Source organism: Sebastes umbrosus, chromosome 22 (genome assembly GCF_015220745.1).
Source record: "Sebastes umbrosus isolate fSebUmb1 chromosome 22, fSebUmb1.pri, whole genome shotgun sequence".
NCBI lineage: Eukaryota > Metazoa > Chordata > Actinopteri > Perciformes > Sebastidae > Sebastes > Sebastes umbrosus.
The window spans coordinates 19420329-19433455 of record NC_051290.1 but is presented as its reverse complement, the minus strand read 5'-3'; the positions used below and the strand labels follow the sequence as shown (position 1 = coordinate 19433455).

Sequence of the window (13127 nt, the reverse complement as noted above, 5' to 3'; positions counted from 1 at the left end):
TTTGTAGCCTAACGTTAGCGTTTTACGTCTGCCGATTGCATTCACACTTTGAAAATTATAAAAGTGGTGTTCATTTGTGGAGATTATTAACAAAACATGTAAGTATCCTAAATGTTTGTTTGCCTCGGAGCTTATTTTCTGCAATAATCCAAAACCCAGTGGAAAAATCTCAATGGCTTTTTGTTGATGTGACCTGTGCGATTCTAACTTCTGGGTTGGCCTACAAAAATACATCATCCCTGCACCACTCTATGCTAAGCTAAATTAAGCGACTGCTTGGGTGTACAGACACTCTTGGAAAGAAAGCGAAGACATTTCCCAAAATGTCGAACTATTCCTTCTCAGTGCTTGTGCACATACATCTGGGTATCTGGAGTGCCTACCAACCAAAAAACTGTCAAATAAGACAACCCAGTCAGTTTCTTTGTGGGCTGCCTAGACCAGAAACATGTGATTCAACAAGCCATTCAGATTTGGCTCCCCTTCCTATGTCACATTCAGACTCATTTGAATGTATCGCCATGAGCTTGAGAACTACCTTTTGCAAAGGTGCACCATATTTTTCTCACAATCCAATCAGAGCAGACTGGGCTTTTTGGGGAGGGGGTCTTAAAGAGACAGGCGCTAAAACGGAGCATTTCAGACGGAGGGTGAAAACAGATATATTCAGACTGACAGTATGAGAAAAATAAAGTGTTTTTTTAACATTAAAGCATGTAAACATGCTCTAGTAGAAACTCAAAATACAAGTATGAACCTGAAAATAAGCATGATATGTCCCTTTTAAGTACGACGTTAAAAGCTGCAAAGCAGAAAAAAAAAGTATTAAACTATTTACAATTGATGTAAAAGACATCTGATTGTGACAAATTAGCTACCAGAAATCTCCGTTGTACCACACAGTCTGACTCTATTATTAAACTAATCTCTTCATCCCTGAATTCACCTAATGGGGACCCTTGTCCCTGTCATTTGGACAGTCTGGTTTGTAATATCCTTGCTACCAGTCTCCATCCGTGCCAGCTCCGTGCACCCGAACAGATTATCTCACCTCATTACACCACGGGGTGATCACAGATCCACTCCCCTTAACAGATGGAAAACTTCAGAGTTTCCCCCAAAGATGAAGACAAACCCATACTTACATAAGCACCGAGGATTGTGACAGTCCGCCGTATAACCGGGTCAAGCGGGCACTGTATGTGTGTGCGCTGTTAAAATTATTTATAGTCCGGAGGCAAGCGTGATTGAATAGGTATAATAGCGTGTGCCGACTGAGCCGTAAAAATTGTAAGTTAATCCTCTGAGCCTTCTCAGACACTCGCTCCTGGGGTTCTGGGACGTAAGTAAGTGCAGGTGGTCTCACTTCTCAGACTCTCTCGCCAGGCCGTACATCTGACAAATAAAATCATACTGTGAGATGTCTCAAGAGCCGACTGAAGCCTGCAGAGTATTGTCTCTGAAATGTTGGATTTGCCAGTAAATGTATGAGACGACTTGTTGTTTTTGGTACTTTGGGGATTGTTCCTTTAGGTGAGACGTAGTAAATCCAGTGCACAAACAGTAAGTACCTGACAATGCTCCAGTTGTGGCCAGCAAATCACTCTCTGATGAAGTCATTATAGGAAGCAGAAGGTGCTGTAAATGTGTGGTAGGGGTCCTAGTTTTACTGTAGGAAAAGCAAGAAGCCATACTGCATTACGCAAAAAGGCTGTAATTTACAGTACAGACCAACAAAACAGAAGGCTGACTGCATTTCTAAAAACAGTCTTCAAAAAAAAATGCAATGATCTGACAATGACTCACTCAATGGTCACCAAATCTGTTTCCGAAATAAAAAAAATAAAATCTTAAAAAAGAGACACTAGTAAGTGATCTCATGTGGTTTCTCATTCGGTATGCCCACCCGGGGGATGGCAGCGGACACGTCGCTATGAATATTCAACAGCTCCCTCTGTAACTCCGGGAACACTGCGTAAATTGTACACAGCCCTCCGAGCCAAACAGACCAACCACTGCTGAAGCCATTACAGATCTCTGTGACTTAATCGTTACCCGGCCGCCGATGAGCGGACAGGGACCTGCGGTTGCAGAGACAGAGAGAGAAAAATAGGTCTCCTCAATCAGAACTCATCAGGAAAGATGTTCGTTGGCGGCTCGCGAGCGGCAATTAGACGTGGAAAAGTGATTTGCTTTGTTGTCATTTCCTTTTTTTTCCACTGCTTGGGCTGTTGTTTCAATTTTGCATGGGATCACGGGGTCAGTTGTGATGTTTAGATGGATATCTCTTCTTGTCTTCCAGACAGATTTAATTTAATTTATTAACCCCTCAGCGTTCCGCTCTCTTTTTTGTAGTGACGTAGGGTTGGGTGACAGGGGATGTTCAGGGGTAGATTAAAAGTCAACAGTAGATGTCACGTAGAAGTGGTGTACATCATCTGCAAGCTGGGACCTTGGATATTAATTTGAGATGCAGCTCAGCACTGTGTGTCAAGTTGTTCTAGTCATAAATCAGAAATAAGTGAATTAATAAATGAATGAATGAATTACAATAAATTGTGAAGATGTATAAGGGCTTAAAACGTTATAATAGAAGTATATGATGGTCATCCCCATGCTCTATTATGTCTCATCAGAGGTTGTAGTTAGTTTTGGCTTGACACCATTTGTTACACAGATTTGGTGCTAAATTTAACCATTTTTTACCACTGGAGAATTAATAAAAAAATGATTAAAAATCCCTCCAAAATACCACATTAAGACACCAAGACCTTGAGAAACAAGTCATGCTGTGATTTGGTATCAAAAACTTTCGACATTTGGAGATTTCTGCAAGAATTGCATTTTTTGGTGATTGAATAGCGAGTGCTTCTGTTCTGTAAACTGCTCAGAAACCCCCTTACTGTCAATATGCCTAGGAAAGCCATCCATCCACTGAATGCTCTAGGTCTTTAGTTTGTGGCTGTAAAGTTTCATGAGGCTGTGATTACCCTAGAGGTAAGTTTTTTTTAAATGGTTTCACTACAATGAAATGGCAACGTTAAGGACTAACATCATCACACATGAATACAAATGATCTGATCCACAAGAGTCTCAGCTTTACAGTGAGACCCGATTTATGTAATTGTAAGACTGTTTAGGGACCCCAGTATGCAGAAATATTAAAACATATAATTTTAGTGTATGCGTAAATAACACATTTATACTGCATTCAAAAAACTGCATGTGATTATCATAAAGTGGGCATGTCTGTAAAGGGGAGACTCGTGGGTACCCATAGAACCCATTTTCATTCACATATCTTGAGGTCAGATGTCAAGGGACCCCTTTGACAACCGCCAGTTTTTCCTCGCCAAAATTTAGCCTAACCTTGAGCGTTCTTCCCAACAAGCTGGTATTACATGGTTGGTACCAATAGGTTTTCTAGTTTCATATGATACCAGTATCTTCACTCTGGCTTTAGAACTGAGCCCAGTACAACCTCTGAAAGACCGACCAGTCGGAGTGCAGCATTTACAAGAAGAGTATTTTCCCTCCTTCTTGCCACTGAAACCAGAGTTAGTAAAGTCTGTTGAATGACAGCTGAGGCAAGAATTATCATGTCTTCTCATTTAAAAAAAAATCTTCTTTCCTCATCTTCCTGCGGCCCTTCAAGGGCGCTCCATGTCAAAACATCCACCCCAAGCACCAACCGCTGTGTTTGTGCACACCATTTAACACCAATCAAGCATAAAACACCATCCCCGAGGCCGCACTAGAGCACCCACTAACACCACCCGCCGACTGCACTTCTTTTTAGCACAGACTGTATGCCACACTAAATTAAAATTATACAGACGGAGAAAGAAACTAGTATGCTTTGAAATTTGGTTAGCAGGAAGGGGGAATTATTTGAAAATGATACAATGTTGGAAATATCAAACCCGCTTCAGCATGCCTCTCTGCACCACACTGGAGACTGAAGCCAGGCCAGTTACAGTGCAGCACAGGAGCTCTAGCAAGTCAGGTAAATAAAGCTGGTTTGCGTCTGTATCTGCATTTGACAAGTAGTTTCCACCTAGCTGAGATTCCAGAGACGCAGGTTTGAGGATGATCTGTCACAACGTATGAATTATGCAGCTGTGTTACAGGGATTAGAGGCAATGTGGGGGTGAAGCAGAGGAGCCCGGGCGCCCTCAACCCTTCATCCTTCATCTGTTATGCACCGCAGCTCCACACCTGTTAATAAAACATATTCCAGCTGGACTTTGATCACTTTTGCCCTACGGAAGTGGAGAAGACGGCAGTTTATCTAAAGTGAAACTCTAGTTAGAGTTGAAGGTAGCACCGCATGCTCCGATGTTGTGTTAATTTAGAATTATTGCTATGTTGCATGTTGTGAATCTGAAACAGAAAGTGGCCTATAACAGTTTCACATCAGAAGAGGCTCACAGAGAGCTGCAGGTGGATCTATCTGACATGTCAGTGCTTATTTGGGCTCATAATGGCAGCTGTGCCTGAGGAGGCCTACCGGCACTGGATGTGACGACGTTCAGAGTTTGACCTTTTCAGATGTAAGTCCTCTGCTCGTGCTGTGCCCATCAGCAGCACTTGTCTGTCAGCAAATGACGAGAGGCAGCGCTCGAGCCAGCCGTGAGCTTTACTCACAGTGATGTGAAGCAGTCAATAGTGCACATCGGCTGGCTGAGCAGGCTGAATACTCAATGGGGGGAAACTGGCTGTCATTACCTTTAGCGTGGTAGGAGAGTTAGCACGCTATGAATGTGATGCTCGCAGTTTAAAGCTGGAGTGCGGAACTTTGACTTTTTTTGTCTGGTGCATCAACTCCAGAAACTTTTCTTGGATGCCTCGAAGGATTTTCCCACCACACTACTAGCTGCCGCTCCGTCGCTATATGGTCTCTCCATCCCAGGGCTGGACTGGGACAAAAAATGGACCTTTGCATTTTGGCCCAGTCTGGTCCACCACAATCGATCATACACCGCCCATCTTCACTCTCCCCTATGTAGAGGCTACCTACCGCACCACTCCCTGAAAACACTAAAGCTGTGTAATGAGTAAGAGTGAATCAAGGAAGATTAAGAGAGAGGAAACATGATAAATACTTTCAAAAAGCGGCATTCCAATATTGTATACTCCACTGTGGTGAACAGGGCTTTCCACAAGGATATGGAGCAGCCAGCCAGTAGGAAAAATTAACCACTTAGGGGGGGTTCTTGGGCGTTTTAGCCCAAACAGTCTGTAAATAGCTAATAATATTTAAAACCACACCTATTCCTGACTGATCAGAAGTTTTGTAATTAATAGTCATAAGACCTTATTTATTATTTTTTATTTATTTATTGACACCTTCACTGTAAGGTTGATCAAGACAAGCCACTATGATGGTTAATGTAAATAAAGATAATTCATTAATTTGTTCATTCATTCAGTCCATGAACGTCGAGAGACCGCGAGACTGATACAATAGGCACGTTCAACCCGATCTCACTGAAATAACCATGACTTCTTAACACCACACTACGTGGTGGTGGAACGGAATGTGCTAAATGACATGCCAATGGGCCGATCTGCCTGTTTTATGGGCCGGTCAGATAAGATAATGAAAAGGCAGTTGTGTTGGGCCAGAAAACACGTCGGCCCACCAGGAAAGTCCCCGGTCTGCCAGATGGCCAGTCCAGCCTTGCTCCATCCTTCCTGCCCCCTGTAGCTCTGGCTGGTTGAGGTAAAAATGCATCACTTTTGGTGCGCCAGTGCGGGAAACTCGCCACAAACACCAGACACCACAAATCTGGTATATTGCGAAATCCAGAAAGCTTTCCCTGGCGCGGCGATAGCCTTAATCAGCATTGTGTGAACTCGTTTGTGACGGACATTCCCGCACTCCAGCTTTAAGGAAAAGCTCGACAGCTTTTTGATTGAGAGGAATTTTCCTCCAACTCAGAACATCAAATGATGAGAAATGTAGAGCTGCCACTGTGTGGTTGGAATTGAATCAACAGGAGAAGTGAAATAAATCCTTTTCCAACTGGAACATTGTCCCTTATTCAACATTTCATATCCAGGACAAGAATTTTGTGGGTCAGAAATTTGCTTAGGTATTGTGCAAAAAAAAAAAAAAGAACTGGCTTCGATGTTTGGCTTTTTATGGATACAATTTGGTTAAAGCTTTTCAAATGTTTCCCCTCCTCAGGAATGACTAGACCTTCCCTGACTGTGAATTAGAATCTCCTCCATGTTGTACTTACACAACACACACCTATACCCAGTCACACTATCAGTTTCAGTTTCCTGCTCCCACAACAGCGTCCAACACATAACAACAAACACACACACACACGCTCCCAAACACATACACACACATTAAAGTCATTTTATGCCGGCTAATTGTGATACACTGCGAATATGGGAACCAGATGCCATTCCCAAGTCAGTTTTCCAGTGTGGTTTTCCTATCCCTGCCTAACCTCTGCGTCCAGATTCCCCCGACGAGCACCAGCCACTTGTGGTCGTCCGTTCCTGCCCATTCTGCTCTTGATTACTCACATCCCTGTCCTCCATTAGTTTCCCGCCTTGAAAAAAAAAAAAAAAGTTCCCCCGGGGCCCACGTTAATATGATTGAGGGTTCCCATACAGAGCTAACAGATGGAGGTGTACATATAGATATATATGTTTTTACTGGAAGTCTTTTACTCTGTTCCACATTTGTGCACGCTTGAAATTGAGTAGATTTCACTTCCAATGATGCCCACAGTAGGCTATTAGCTGCAAATGGCTACATGTGCATTTTGCAGTTGCCTTACCACTATTTCCACTGGTGCAATTGATAATATTTGTGTATCCAGATGGGATATGTCAACTTTACTGAGTAGAGAGGTTATGGGGAATGTTTGTGGGAGAATGAATGCAACATTATTCTCTGTGCGAAATTGCAAAAAGAATCACTCCATAAAAACATCTTGTTGCTGGTAGATTGTAATCTTTAAAGCTGCAGTCGGTAACTTTGAGCAATGATAGAAGTTATTTTTTATAAAACTGTCACTAAAGATGGAGTTAATCTGTGGAAAAAAAATCATGTTCCTCTGCCTCCTCCTGAGCTCCTAATGGAATTCGTGCCCGAATGAAAACAACCAATCAGAGACTTGGAGTCTCTAAAGCAGCTGTCAATCACTGCTCGCGAAACTGGTGAACTTTGATCGTTAAAATATGTTTCTGAGAACACGAGGCAAGAAGTTGGCATTACAGTAACAGAATCTCGATTCCCATTTGATCAGCTTTGTCTGGTTGGAAGGTTTGATCGTAGTTCTCGAGTTTCGCGAGCACTGATTGACTCCTCAGCTCTGATTGGTTGTCCATCTGTTCAAAATGTACCTTAAAGGAAGATTTGTCAAGTACTTAATACTCTTATCAACATGGGAGTGGGCAAATATGCTTACTTTATGCAAATGTATGTATATATTTATTATTGGAAATCCATTAACAACACAAAACAATGACGATGATGAAATATTGTCCAGCAACCCTCACAGGTACTGCATTTAACATCAAAATATGCTCAATAACATGGCAAACTCAAGCCCAACAGTTGCAGTGTGTCAGTATGCTGACTTGACTATGACTTGCCCCAAACTGCATGTGATGATTATAAAGTGGGCATGTCTGTAAAGGGGAGACTCGTGGGTACCTATAGAACCCATTTTCATTCACATATCTGGAGGTCAGAGGTCAAGGGACCCCTTTGAAAATGGCCATACTAGATTTTCCTTGCCAAAATTTAAAAATCTGAAAATTGCATGTTGGGTTAATGCGTCAAAGAAGCTAGTGGCGTTAAATCAAATTATAACTGCGTTTTTCTCACGTTAACTTTGACAGCACTAATAGGAAGATGATTTTTTTAGTGGAGTATCTTTCTCATTCATTACTGTCAGGATATAGTGACAGTTTTACAAAATATCCTTTTATCATATTTGCTCAAAGTTACAGACTGCAGCTTTAAAGGAAGCCACCATTTTTTCCACTCACAAACAAAATGTTGAATTATTCCTTTAAATCAAGCAGGTTAAACTTAACCCAGACTGTTGTGAGATCTAGAACTTTTCGTTTCAATGTGTGGCAAACATGATGCATCACTTTAATGTGTGAAGTGCGTAAGTCGGTGTTTAGTCCTTTCAAACCCTTTACTCTGGCCCTCCTCTCACTTTTGTGGTGAGCAGCACTCCTCACCTGCCCCCCCTCTTGACTTCATTCCCTGTCAACACTCGGTGCCTGCAGATTTGCCTTGCTTAACTTCCTGTGTACACACATGTTTATTAATATTGTGTAGCTGTGTGAGAAAACCGTGCGCCCGTAAAGCAGAGGTTGTAAAAGCGGTAGTTGTTGGCCTGCGCTCTCAGAGATGCCAGTGCTCCGGGGTGAGATGATTGGATCCATGTGGCCGGCAGTTCGGGCTACAGCAACCGCTGCCAGCCCCATTGGCCCAGGTCCTACAACGAGGATGTGAGCTCCGTTTGATGGATTGATTATCTGGACCTCGATACATTTAACAGGTCACTGTGATGAAAACTAATACAGCCAAGTCCAGACGGAGGTTACACGCAAGATCCCCTGTTCCTGACGTTTTTGCATCTAGTTGGATTAGGTAGATTGATTCACAAGATTGAACCAGCAGCTCGCAGCCAAACCCACGAGAATTATTTAGCTCATGTCAACAACAGCTAAAGCTATGGCCGCGAGCCAGCCCCCCGCCTCGCGCTGCACTGTCAGGCGAGCACTGTCAAGCTTTCATCCATCATATCTTAGTAAATTATAGAAGAGTACGAATGTGAAGAAGGGGTATTCAGTTTCTTCACTTCTATGTGAGACTTTGTGAAATTAGGTTGACAGAAGTTTGACCATGTGAGTGTGAACTTTGCCTGGATATTTGTAGTGTGTGTTAGTTCTTTCACTTTGTTGTTATCCTGTGAAGAAAAATGTAAATATATATTTATGTATTTGTCCATAGTTAATCGTGATTAATCGCTAATTGCACATTTTTTATCTGTTCAAAATGTACCTTAAAGGGAGATTTGTCAAGTATTTAAAACTCTTATCAACATAAGAGTGGGCAAATATGCCTGCCAATGTATGTATAAAATGTTGTGTAAGTTTGAGCGTTATTTAGCCTCCTTAGACATGGTTGATACCAATGGATTCCTTATGTTTTCTAGTTTCATATGATACCAGTATCTTCACTGTAGCTTTAAAACTGAGGCCCCTGCAACCTAAAAATCTCAAGCTGCAGTAATACGTTAAAGAAATTAGTGGCATTAAAACGAATTTGTGTTGACGCGTTATGGTGTTAACTTTGACAGCCCTAATTTCAATCAATCTTTATAAAGATTATACATCTAATTGTAATCACATTATTACATTTTTTGGTATAAAATCTGATGTCAAAGTCCACTCCATACTTACCAACAGCTGAAAGCCAGCACTTCAGGGTGGGAATACATCTATAAAATCTGCATGAGTTGAGCAAGAGACCTTGAAAACTGTTGGTTTGACACGGTGGAGTTTTTTTGGTAAGCAAACAGAACAATATTTTTTGCATTCAGTAAACATGGCTACAGGCACATTGTCATGCCTGTTTGCAGGTTAGCACCACCAACATTTGCATCAGCAGAATAGCGAGAAACAGGCGGCAGGAAATTGTGTTGCGTTACCCGTGTGCTGGCGTGCATGTGCATGACACAAACAAAACCGGGACCCACTCGTAAAACCTTTGCTCTGTGACGTTACTGCTGGTCAAAAACTCTGCAGAATACCTGTAGGGTTCATCTATACTGCTGGCTTTTTACTGCTTCTCAAGGATCTTAAAGGGTGGGCAAAAGACAATCCAATGATGACTAAAACATGCGTGAACTAATATATCAGAAGTCTAAATAGATATTTAGGTATACTCTATTAATACTTCTTAAACTGTTTTTCATAATTGATCCAATGAAAAGCCGCAGAGGCATCTTAGAAGCCCATAAATAATGTGTTTGGCATAAAATATGAAACCAGAGAAACCAGATCATCCATTTGCAGTAGGAATGGGTCCTATGTGGCATATGAATGCCACAATAATGCGCAAGGCATTTAGCATGCAATATGAATGACTTTCTTGCTTTTGGCATGTCATTTGTAAGCCATTTAATCTGTACTGAGTCCAATGTAAACGCTTCCACGTAATTATGCTACGCTCAGAACTACTTACGTAGAATGAAAAGCAAGGTGGATGGGTCCAACAAACACACAACTTTTAACCAGGAGACCGGTGTTTGAGACCGCTGTTTTGTAATTTTTGTTAGTGACGTTTGTCACATGTTCTTTAGTGACGTTTGTGATGTGTTTTCCATCCTTATATTACGTTGTTTCCATACGTATGTTACTTAGTTTACGTACTCATTTTAAGCCCAACCATGACGTTTTTCCTGATCCTAACTAAGTGATTTTGTTTCCTAAACTGCAGACGTTACCATAGTTTTGTTGTGTGGCGTACAAATGACCCACGAAAAGGCTAAAATGCGTCCTCTTGACATGTGTAATGTTCAATGTTGTGCTATTTATACACCATCTCGCAAGACTGGGTTGGTTTGAAAGTGTCACAGGTCAAAAATACATAAAGTATCCGGAGCTAATACAAGCACTTAATACAGGATGAAATAAAGATAGATTCTGATCGACAGAGAACATGAAACTAGTTGTGCAATATTTTCACGTGTTGATAATCAGCATTGCAGGAGCCACATATGATATGCACCTCGGTTCCAGGATCATTTTATTGAACATCATTTACTCTTTAATATGAAGTGAAGTAACTTACATTGTCAGATTTGAATGGCAGTGTTCATGTTGCTTGCGGGTTTGGCCCCAGTTCCCTTTGCCTTTTTATATTTCCCTGCAGACCTTTCCATATTTCTCCCCCGCTCGGTTTTAAAGGTGGCAGGAGGCTTCCTTTCCTTTCTTTTTCTTTTTTCATACCAACAGCTCATTCAGGCCATTGCAGGAGACAGTGGTCATGGTTTGGCTTAGAATGAGAGGCGAGACATGTTATGGATAGAAAAAGCTTAATCCTGATCCAGTGGTCCACCATAAACTCAACAATATCATGCACACAGGATGTTCTGTTACAAATCATCTCATGATGGAAGTTTGACATAAGTTTGCCCAGCGTTAAGCAGCAGAAGATGTGGGGCTTACCATCAACGTGATATGTGTCATTTTCAATAAGTGCTTCTGCTTTGGGGCAACTGCATTCTATTCATCACCGCACATGTGACAGACATATTTTGGTATTTTTCAAGTCACTTACACAGGGACTAATCTTTTAAAGAGCTTTTCTTGGAAAATAATTGTTCCAGCCCCTACAGTAACAGTGAAACAATGTCTGTACTCCAGTACACCAAATTCATAACCAAATCCAAAATGCACACAGTTTTCTTAGCTCCTATGTAGAAATCTGTTCAAGGAATAGTTTGACATTTTAGGAAATAGGATTATTCGCTTTCTTGCTGAGCATTACATGAGAAGATTGATATCACTCTGTCGATATTAGGGCTGTCCTCGACCAAAGAAATTCTTCATCGTCTAACACTCATACAGTTTTGTAGACTAATCGATTAGTTGATTGAATTGATAGATCTGTAAAACTGAGGTTCTCTTTAAAGAATCACACAAAAGCACCACTTTAAATCTTGTGTTTTCCAGAGATGTGCTCATAAGTTTCTTGGAAAAAAAGACTAAAAACGACTAATCGACCAAAGAAATCTTAGTCGACTAAGACCAAAACGTCTGAGAATGGGCGGCCCTAATAAATATGAAGCAACAGTAAGCAGCCAGTTAGCTTAGCTTAGTATAATGACTGGAAACAGGGGGAAAGAGCTAGCCTGGCTCTATACAAAAGTCCAACAAAGACCTCTAAAGCTCACCAATCAACACATATCTAATTTGTTTAATCTGTACAAAAGCAAAGTGTAAAAACAGCGAATTGTAATTGTAGTATGTGCTGGAATATTTCTTGAGGAGTCTCCGCTGGATATCTGGCAACCTCACACTGACGAGAAGGCTCCAGGGCGTTACTGTGCCCCGGCAAAAAAAATAATTTTGTTCCCTTTGGATTGACTCAGGCTAGCTGTTTCACCCATTTCCAGTACTTATACTAAGCTAAGGTAACCAGCTGCTCGACAACCAGCTGCCGAACATGAATTGTGAACTATCCCTTTAAAGAACATAAATGTAAATTAGTTTGCATTTTTTGAGATATACATGTGGCCATTCAATAATCCAGTGTAATCTGAATGAGGTGTTCAAAGGCACAATAGAGGGTTAATGATGTTCAACGAAGTAACATACAGTGAGCAAGTTTGATCAAACAGAAGCAGCCTGATGAGCCATGGAGCACCTGCTGGAGGGCTGCTTTTGAAAAGGAGCCAGAGCAGAAGCTGTAAAAAAAAAAAAAGATGTGAAAAGCATACACAGGCGCTGATTAGAGACCTTCCGTAGGGCAGACTGAACTGAAACCACAAAGCTGCAGAGACTGCTTGACAAATAGACACCCGCTGCTCTTCTACTGTAGTACAGTTCACTCCTTTTGAACGAGCCTTTGCAGGAGAGCTGTTTAATAGTCTCTGTTAAAAGACCCTCACTGTACTGGCTTAAACCTGAAAAGCTCCAGTGGGTGCTGTCTGTCCAAGTGATGTGCAAATGATGGGCCGTATAATGAGCAGGTGCAGACTGTGTGGCGAAATCATTTCCACATGCTTGACGACCAGATGGAAGAGCTAAATGAGCAGGCTTTATGTGCAAGATATGGTTAGGTATGTTGAAAGCAGCATTCCACTTGTGAAGTATAAATCCACCAGTAAATGCTGCTGAGTGTAGTTACCAAGTTTTTATTTGATTGATACAGTTTAACAGGCATGATAGGATTATCACAATATGTCTCTTTTGCTTTTTAAAGTATGTCTCCTACCTCCGTGCAAGGGTGCCTTGTGCAGCGGTATCAAACGCTGACGGCCATGACAAAGCGTCGGTATTTGGGAATGAGAACGGAAAACTAGGTATTGCAAGCAAAGTTAAAACAGTTAGCTACAAGTAATGGATAA

General features: G+C 41.5%; 1 protein-coding gene across 14 annotated transcripts in view; it reads left to right on the top strand.

The window, feature by feature from the left end:
* LOC119481199 (collagen alpha-1(XXV) chain) overlaps positions 1–13127 on the top strand; it is a 178416-nt gene that overhangs the window by 101028 nt on the left and 64261 nt on the right. The gene's annotated exons all lie outside the window — the stretch shown is intronic.